Source organism: Balaenoptera borealis, assembly GCF_965194805.1.
Source record: "Balaenoptera borealis genome assembly, chromosome: 9".
Lineage (NCBI taxonomy): Eukaryota > Metazoa > Chordata > Mammalia > Artiodactyla > Balaenopteridae > Balaenoptera > Balaenoptera borealis.
In genome coordinates, this window is record NC_138873.1 from 19804324 (window position 1) to 19813872 (window position 9549).

The window sequence follows — 9549 nt, forward strand, 5'->3', positions numbered from 1 at the left end:
ATTATTTTAAAACTTGGGAGAAAACCTAACAGAAATAAAACAAAATCACCAGAGAGGATACATACAAGCTCAAATAGCTGTCTTAGATTCTTGTGGTGGAAATAAAAATTAGGTCAGCTCTCTTGAAGGTAATTTTAATAATAATCATTAAAGTTCTTCAGGATATACACACCCTGTAATCTAGCAATTCTATTTCTAGGAATTTATCCTAAGGAAATAATTGAATAAGTACACAAAAATATACATACAAAGATGTTTATCCAACTTGGTCATGGTGTATAATCTTTTTAATGTATTTATGGATTCAATTTGCTAATATCTTGTTAAAGATTCTTCATGTATGTTCATGAGCAATGTTGGCCTGTAATTTTCCTTTCTTATGATGTTTGTCTGATTGTAGTATTAAGGTAATGCTGCCATCATAGATCGAGTTAGCAAGTGTTTCCTCTGCTTCTATTTTCTGGAAGAAATTATAGAAAACTTGTGGTTTTCTGTATTCTCTTGTGTCTCCAGTCTTTAGTGCGGCAGTTTGCCGTATGACCTCAAGTTTCTGATGGAGGTGATTGGTTTTGAGTTTTATTTTGTTTTGTTTTTTAATTTTAAGGATGGGAGTGACACTTTCTAAGCTCTTTACATGTCAGAATGGAAACTGCAAGTTGGGATTGCTTTTTGAAAGTTTTGTTTTACTTTTGTCATGCTTCTTTCTTTGAAAAATTTGAATTGTACAGTGACCACACATTGCTTGAGTAACCCAGATATTAGCAGTCTTCTCACCCATTCAAGTTGATCCTCTTTTGGCCTAACATCAATCATTACATGAAATTCGACCCTTCACTTTGTTTCAGATGAAATCTAGTTGCACTTACCATTCATCATCGTTCTTTTTTTTTTCTTCTTAGTTTTGTAAGCTCTACTTAAGATTTATAGAGGCTCTGAAAAGGATAACAGTCACACACTACACATCCTGCTCCTAGACAAATCTCCATTGAACACATCTCTTATAAAATCTGTTTTGTTGCTACATCAGATAGCCTATTTCCAGGTCCCCTGGATACCATTCATACCCTTCATACCCTCCCCAGCAATGAGACTCAGCTTCCATTTCTCTAGTAAAATTTGGATTCTACACATAAAATATATTGTTTTGTGGAACGAAGCACATTTGTAAATGAGAAGGAAAATAATGAAATACTCTGTGCAGTTGCATTTCTGACCATCCTTTCCTCACCAATATCCACTTCCAAGTAGGTCTAATCCATCCGCACTCTCTCACAGTGATGGGCGGCTTCTGTAAACCAACCCCAGGCTGCCCTCGTACTCCAAAACATGGGCTGTTTCTACAGAACGGCACTGTCCCTTTCCCTCTGGCAAGTTCCTTTGTCAGCAGCAGATTTTGTGTTCCTGTCATAGACATACCCTTTTCGAAGAGGGCTAGATCTCGGCCTTGGTTGGGGGCAAGGTCCTCTCCTAGTCATTAGTTTCCATATTGTCTACTCTTCCTTAGCCTGGGGGTAGTAACTTTTGCATCTGCTACCTGTGGACCCCTTAGAGTTCTCTTTAATCTCCTAATTAATAATTCCTTGTAGTACAATTTCCCTGTTCAAATAACAGTGTGGTTTCTGTATCCTGATGGACCCAATCCATTTGTCACAATACATTGTTTCTGAGTCTTTACCTGTTTCTTTATGATACTAAAAGTTTAAGTTTAAAGACTATAAAACATAAGTCATAGACTGTATTTTGGTCATCTTTTAATGTTTAACATCTTGCACTATTTCTGGCATGCAGTTAAGTGTTCAAAAATCGTTTGGTGAATAAATAAATGAATAATGGTGATGATTTTTTTTTAGCAATAACCTGGGGATGTTTATATACATTTATGATACAAAAGGAAAACCAACTTAGAGCAATGAGTGATAGTTAACATGATTATTTTAAAACTTTCATACTTCAAAATTTTCCCAAATTTGAATTACTTTCAAATTGAATAAAGTTTCCTGAAGGCACTTTCTCAAAAATAACTCAATTCTCCAAGTTAAGCATGTCCTACATGAGGAATTTAACTTCTGTTCTCTAGGAATAAATTCATGAATTGCATGATTTGTCCATTCTTGTTAAATGAAGAAATATATAGGCCTCTAAAGTAAAACTAATTTATTTCACTACAGCACTTATGCTTTTTATTAGGTTCTTTCCAATATTAAAGAATGTTAAACTGTGAGATTATATTTTTTTCCCAGAAGATAAACATGTCAATACTATACTCAATGAAGTCTAAAAAATCCTGTATTTGGCAATGAAGACACATTATTAAGGCATTCCAGTCATCTGTGTAATTCATTATGGTTCATCAGAGAAACTTATCCTGAGGTTTTTGGTGTTCATTGTTAGCAGTTGATAAGCATGCCCTCAATACATTTTGCAACAGAGTGAATGACAGCTAAATCTGTAAGCAGTTTTCCAAACAGGCTACTATCTGATTTGTGCATATATAATTTATAGTTAATTCAGAAGCTTTATTTATGAGATTTCACTAACATTTTCAAATCTCTTGATAAATTGAATTATAGAGAGTAAGATGGATTTGTTTAAGAAAAATGGCACACCCCTCAAGGTTTTAGATATTTTTTATGTTTTATACCTCATCAAAAGTTCCTTTACTCAAATTCTTGTTTTTTTCTCCTCTTGGGAATGATATGAGTTGGGTAAATTGAGAATTATGCTCAGTAATGACAATTAGAATATATTAATTGGGTACTCATTTTGTGTGATACGTTGCAAGGAATTACAAATATGTTTTGGTCCTAGCTTCACCAGTTTGAAAAAAAAAAAATAACTCCCTTCTCTCCCCAACTTGCTGTACTGAGAGAATTCTTATCTACAGAAGTCAAGGAACAGCTCTTTGCTAATGGATCACAGCAGGTGAATAAACACAGCAGCCTGTGCAGAGGATATTTTTCACTCTTGCGCATCTTGTTTCTCAATATTTTGTCCTCTGTTGTGGATTATAAAGTGTCTATGTGAGAGTAAACATCAGGCAATCACTCTTCCTCTCCCTGCATGAGGAATAACACTTTGAGGCATATTAGTAATTCATATATTCTGAGCCATGTGCAATACAGTTCTTTATTGAATAAAATGGGGACAAAATAGAAACATGGATTGAGTTTACTTTTCTCATTAATCATAAGAACATCATGTTAAGGTGGGAATATTTCTTTCAAAATGGGACATCCCTGATTTGGCTGTTTCTATATTCTGCTATATTATGTTGTTACCAATTACTTCATGCCTTTCATAATTACATGGCTATTGTAATAGTCTAGGTGAGATATTATGAGAGTGAACCGGAAGAAAAGTGATTGGGATAAGAAAATTTCAAGAAGATAAAAGTTTTCAAGGGTTTCAAATACTTCAAAGAAGTCATATATAAAAGAAAAAAAAACCTAACCTAAGAACTCTAATTAAATTTGGCAATTGGGAAGGTTTTGGTAATGTTTCAGTACACTTGGGAGCCATACTACAAAGGATAGAGATTTATTGCTGATTAGTCTTTCAAAGAGATTGGCATTAAAGACCATCAGAGTTCATTTGGAGTTTTGTTTCAGATAGAGTAGGCAGTATGCATTTCTTTGGATTGGGAATAATCTGGAAATATTCCTATCATATTAATTTCTAAAATTTTCTGTTTGGAAGTTGGGTTAGGGCTGTGGAGGATGCTTAGAAATTACTACTAAATAAATAGGAAAGATCATTTTGGGGGGCAAGGGATTGTCTCCACCTCATACAAAAATCTAAATAAAGGGATAGACCTTTGAGTGTGTATCTTGTACATAATTTACCATATCACTTTATCTTCAAATATAGTGGCATTCACTGCTGTTCAAAAAATAGATGCCTGGGCTATAGCCTTAATGACACAGAGTTAATATATTTTCAAAGCATAAATAGTTCTGAAGGGATATTATGGTATTTGATAACCCCTTGCTATTACAACTAAATTCTGTTGCTCCTTCCTTGAGGGCAAGCCCCCATTCTGAGTGCTAAAGTTTAGCTCATAAAAATATAGAAAGAATAAGCTCTCTATAAAAAAAAACTAAAGATTTTTTTAAAAAAGACTGTGAATATAGTATAACAGGAAAAAGATTTATCATCCCACATTAAAGAAGCAAAACACTAGATAAAATACATGAAAAAATAGTCAAGACACTATACATCAGGTAATGAAGGTAAATGACCCTGAGTGATGAGAAACAAGTGGTTTGAGCCCAGTGACTGCCCCAGAATACTGCCTTAAAAGAGTTTCCAGGCTGCAGCCCAGGGAGGGGGAATCTAGGAAGCCGAGCAGATGCCCTGAGTTGAGGAGATGGACTGAGGATTTAGGCTGATTAAAGAAGCTAGAGTTTGCAGGACAGAGTACTGAAGAGGTAAGAACTAGATTGAGAGAAAAAGAAGAGATGTGAAAGTTTCAAGCATTCATGCAAAATTGGGAATTGTGCCTGTTCCTACTAATCAGAATGGAAAACCTAATAATTCGTGGGAAATTGGGTAAGTACCTAGAAGAGATTTGCAATCAATAATGAGGCAAAATTAGCCTTAGACTAAAGGTTGTTCTTATCCTGCTTGAAATATTTTAAACACAAGACCCCAAAAGATCAAACTGTTTCCAAGTAACTTAATTTTATACCAAAAAAATCCTTGAAAATATTTACAGATACCTATATTATAGTCAGGTAGCAGACTTACACTATGTGAAGTAATGAATAAAGTTCATTAGATGGACAATGATACCAGATGGAAATACACATCTAACCAGAGAAATAAAGAGCACTGAAAATAGTAAATACACGGGGTAAATTTATAAGAACTTTTTATTATTATTTAAATATTTTTGAAAAAAAATTGACTCTAAAAAAAATAATAAAAATGTAGTCTAGGGTTTATAACCTATGTAAAAGTCTTAAAGACCAAGATAGGAGATAAGTGGAAGTATTCTACTGTAAGGTTATTTTATTATATGTGAAGTAGTATACTAACTAAAATATAGACTATTATATGTTAGAGATGTCTACTGTAAACCTAAAGCAACCACAAAAATAAATATACAGAGAATAATAGCTAATAAGCCAACAAAAAAGATAAAACAAATTGAAAATAAAATTCATTTAATCCAAAAGACAGAAGTAAAAGAGAGACAAGGGAAACAAATGTGGCAATTAAAAAACAAACAGCAAGATGCTTGGTTTAAACTTAACCATATCAGTAAGCACAATAAATGTAAATAACCTAAATATCCCATTAAAAGGCAAAAGTTGTCAGACCCAATTATATGCTGCATACAAGAAAGGCTTTTAAATAAAAAGACACTACTAGGTAAAAAGTTAAAATACAGATAAATACACACTATGCTAACACTATCAAAAGAAAGCTGTAGTAGCTGTATTTCTGTCAGACAAAGTAGATTTCAGAGCCAGGAATATTACAAGGGGTAAACAAGATCATTTCATAGTAATAATGGGGTAAATTGGTCAAGAAGACATTACTGAAGAAGACAATACAATCCTAAGTGTTTATGGATCTAGAAATAAAGGTTCAAATACATTAGGAGAAGGCTGATAGAACTGCAAGGAGAAACAGACAAACAATGATAGCTGGTGATTTCAATCTCTCTCTCAATAGCTGATAGAATAAGTAGTCAGAAAATCAGTAAGGATGTAGAAAACACAAACAGCACTACCAACTTGAGCTAACATTTATAGATCATGTCATCCAACCATAGCAGAACATTCGTTTTCAAGTGCACATGAATCATTTACCAAGGCAGACCATGTTCTGGGCCATAAAACAAATCTCAATAAGTTAAAAAAGATTCGGGTCATGCAATATTTTGATATATTCTCTGATCACAATGGAATTAAATTAGAACTCAATAAGCAATCCTTGAGAAATTACCAGATATTTGGAAACTAAACACCACACTTCTAAATAACCTATTGGTCAAAGAAGAAATCAAAAGAGAGATGTGAAGCATTTTGAACTCAATACCAGTACACCAGAATTTGTGGAATGACTCTAAAATCATACTTAGGGGGAAATGAATAGCACCAAATGCCAATATTAGAAAAGCAGATCTTAAATCAATGACCTCAGCTTCCACTATAGGAAACTAAAAACATAAGTGAAAATTAAACCTAAAGTAAACAGAAAAAAAGAAGTAACAGAATTAGATTGGAAATCAATGAAATAGAAAGCAGAGATACCACAGACAAAAATCAATTAAACCAAAATTGTTTCTTTGAGAAGATCAGTGAAACTGATAAACTTCTAGCCTGAGTGATCAGAAAAAACAAGGAAACAAATTAATCAGATCAGTAATGAAAGTGGTAACATCACTATAAATTCTTACAGATATTAAAAGCATTAAAGGAAATGTATGAACAACTCTATCCCATAAATTTGACAATTTAAATAAAATGGACAGTTTACTTAAAAGATACAAACTACCAAAGTTCATGCAAGAAGAAATAGATTATCTGAATAATCTATTATTATATTTAATAATAATATAGAATATATTAATTAAATATATTATAATTAATTAAACAGAATAATTTAATTTATTAATTTACAATTAACAACCGATAATCTTATTAATTAAATTATTAATTAATTTTTAATTAATTAAATCATTAATTTTATAAGCAAAATGTTTTCCACAAAGAAACTCCAGGGCCAGATGTCTTCATAGTTATTTTCTACAAAAAATTTTGAGGACATAGTCCTAACTTTTCAGGGACACTTTGAGAAAATTGAAGAGGAGGGAATAACTTCCTAACTCATTCTATGAAGCCAGCATTACTCCAATAACAAACCAAAGATCTAACAGGAAAAATTAGACTATAGACCAATATACCCCATGAGCATAGATGCAAACTTTCTAACCAAAATTTTAGCAAATTGAATTAATCATATATAAAAGGAGTATAACATCATGACTAAGTAAGGTTTATTCCAGGAATTTTAGGTTGGTTCAGCATTCAAAAATCATTGAAGGTAATTCACATACTACAAAGCAAAAAGTAAATCTATATGATTATCTCAATAGATGCAAAAAATATATCTAACAAAATCCAAGGTCGATTTCTGATAAAAACTGTCAGAAAAATAGGAATAAAAGCTTCAATATGAAAAAAAGGGCATTTACCAAAACTTGGTCTACCATCATAACTTAATGATGAAAGACTGAATGCATTCCCCTCAGGGTCAGGGACAAGACAAGTATGTTCACTTTCATTATTTTTATTTAACATTGTACTGGAGGATATAGCCAGTGCAATAAGGATAGTATTTAAAAAAAAATACTTGATTAAAATACTGCAGGTTGGAAAGGGAAAAGCAAAATTGTTGCTATCTGTAGACAACGTGGTCATCTATGTTGAATATCTGATGATATCTATGAAAAAGCTTCAAGAACTAATTAATAATTTAGTAATATTGTAGAAATCAAAACACAAAAATCAATTGTGTTTCTTTGTACAAGCAATGAACAATCGAAAACTAAAATTTAAAAAGTGTTTCATTTACAATAGCATTAAAAATGAAGTACTTATGGATAAATCTCACAAAATACATATAAAACTAGTATTCTGAAAACTACAAAATTATTGAGAAAAATTAAAACAGACCTCAACAAATGGACTGATATACAGGGTTTGTGGCCTGAAAAAGTCAATATTATTAAAATGTTGATTCTCCATGTAAGAGCTCTATAGATTCAAGGAATTCTATTCAAAAGCCAACATGCCTTTTTTTTTTTTTTTTTCTGGTAGAAATAGATAAGTTGATTCTAAAATTCATAAGGAGGGCTTCCCTGGTGGCGCAGTGGTTGAGAGTCTGCCTGCCAATGCAGGGGACACGGGTTCGAGCCCTGGTCCAGGAAGATCCCACATGCCACGGAGCAACTGGGCCCGTGAGCCACAATTACTGAGCCTGTGCATCTGGAGCCTGTGCTCCGCTACAAGAGAGGCCACGATAGTGAGAGGCCTGCGCACCGCGATGAAGAGTGGCCCCCACTCGCCGCAACTAGAGAAAGCCCTCGCACAGAAATGAAGACCCAACACAGCCATAAATAAATAAATAAATAAATTTAAAAAAAATTAAAAAATAAAATAAAATAAAATTCATAAGGAAATGCAAAATAATTTTGGAAAATAGGAACAAATTTTGAAGACCAAGACTACTTGACATGAATGCTTACTATAAAGCTTCAGTTATCAAGACAGTGTAGTATTGGCATAGAAAAGGACAAACAAATCAGTGAACCAGAATAGTGAGTTCAGAAATAGATTCACATATATATATGACAACTGATTTTCAACAAGGTACAAAGGGGATTCAGGGGAGAAAGTACAGTCTTTGCAACAAATGGTTCTAGAACAATTGGATGTATATAGGCCAAAAAAAAAAAAAAAAAAAATCCCAGAATAACAACAAAAGCATTGATCTATATTTCACACCATATAAGAAATTAACTCAAAATGGACAATAGACCAAAGAAATACTAAATATATAAAACTCCTGGGAGAAAATATTGGGGAAAATATTTGTGACATTGGGCTAGACAAAGATCCCTTAGATAGGAAGCAAATTCACTATGCATAAAAAAGAGAAAAGGGAAATTGGACTTCATGAAATTTAAAACTTCTGCTCTTTGAAAGACGCTATTAAGAGCATGAAAAGAAAAGTCACAAAACTGGAGGAAATATTTTTAAATGATATATGTGATAAAGAACTTCTACTTAGACTATACAAAGAATCCAACACTTATCAATAAGAAAACAAACAACTAAAAAATGGGCAAAATTTGGGGTCAGACATTTCACCAAAGAAGATCATCCAAAGATAGTGGCAAATTAGCACATGAAAAGATGCTAAATACAATTTGCCATTAAGGAAATGCAAATCAAAACTATGATAAAGTACTGCTACACACCTGTTAGAATGCCTAAAATGAAAAAGATTTAACCATACCAACGTTGGAGAGGATGTGAAAGATCTGCAACTTTATGTACGGCTGCTGGGAATATAAATGGTGCCAACACTTTAGAAAACAATTTGGCACTTCCTTAAAATTTTAAACATATGCCCACCATACGATCCCGTCATTCCACTCCCAATTATTTATCCAAGCGAAATGAAAGCCATACAAAGACTTTTACAGGAACATTGCCAGCAGCTTTGTTTGTAATAGCCCCCAATCAAAAATAACCCAAATATCCATCAATAGGTAAATGGATAAACAAACTGTGGCATATCCATACAGTGGAATACTACTCAACACTAGAAAGAATAAACTGTTGATATATCCAACAACTCAAAATAAATCATGCTCAGCAAATGAGGCCAGACCAAAAAAAGAGCACATAGTGTATGACTGATTCCATTTATACAAAACTCTAGAAAATCTAAATAAAAAACAGATGAGGGATTGCCTGAGGCTGCGAAGGAACAGGAGGGAGAGATTACAAAGGGGGATGAAGAAACTTTGGG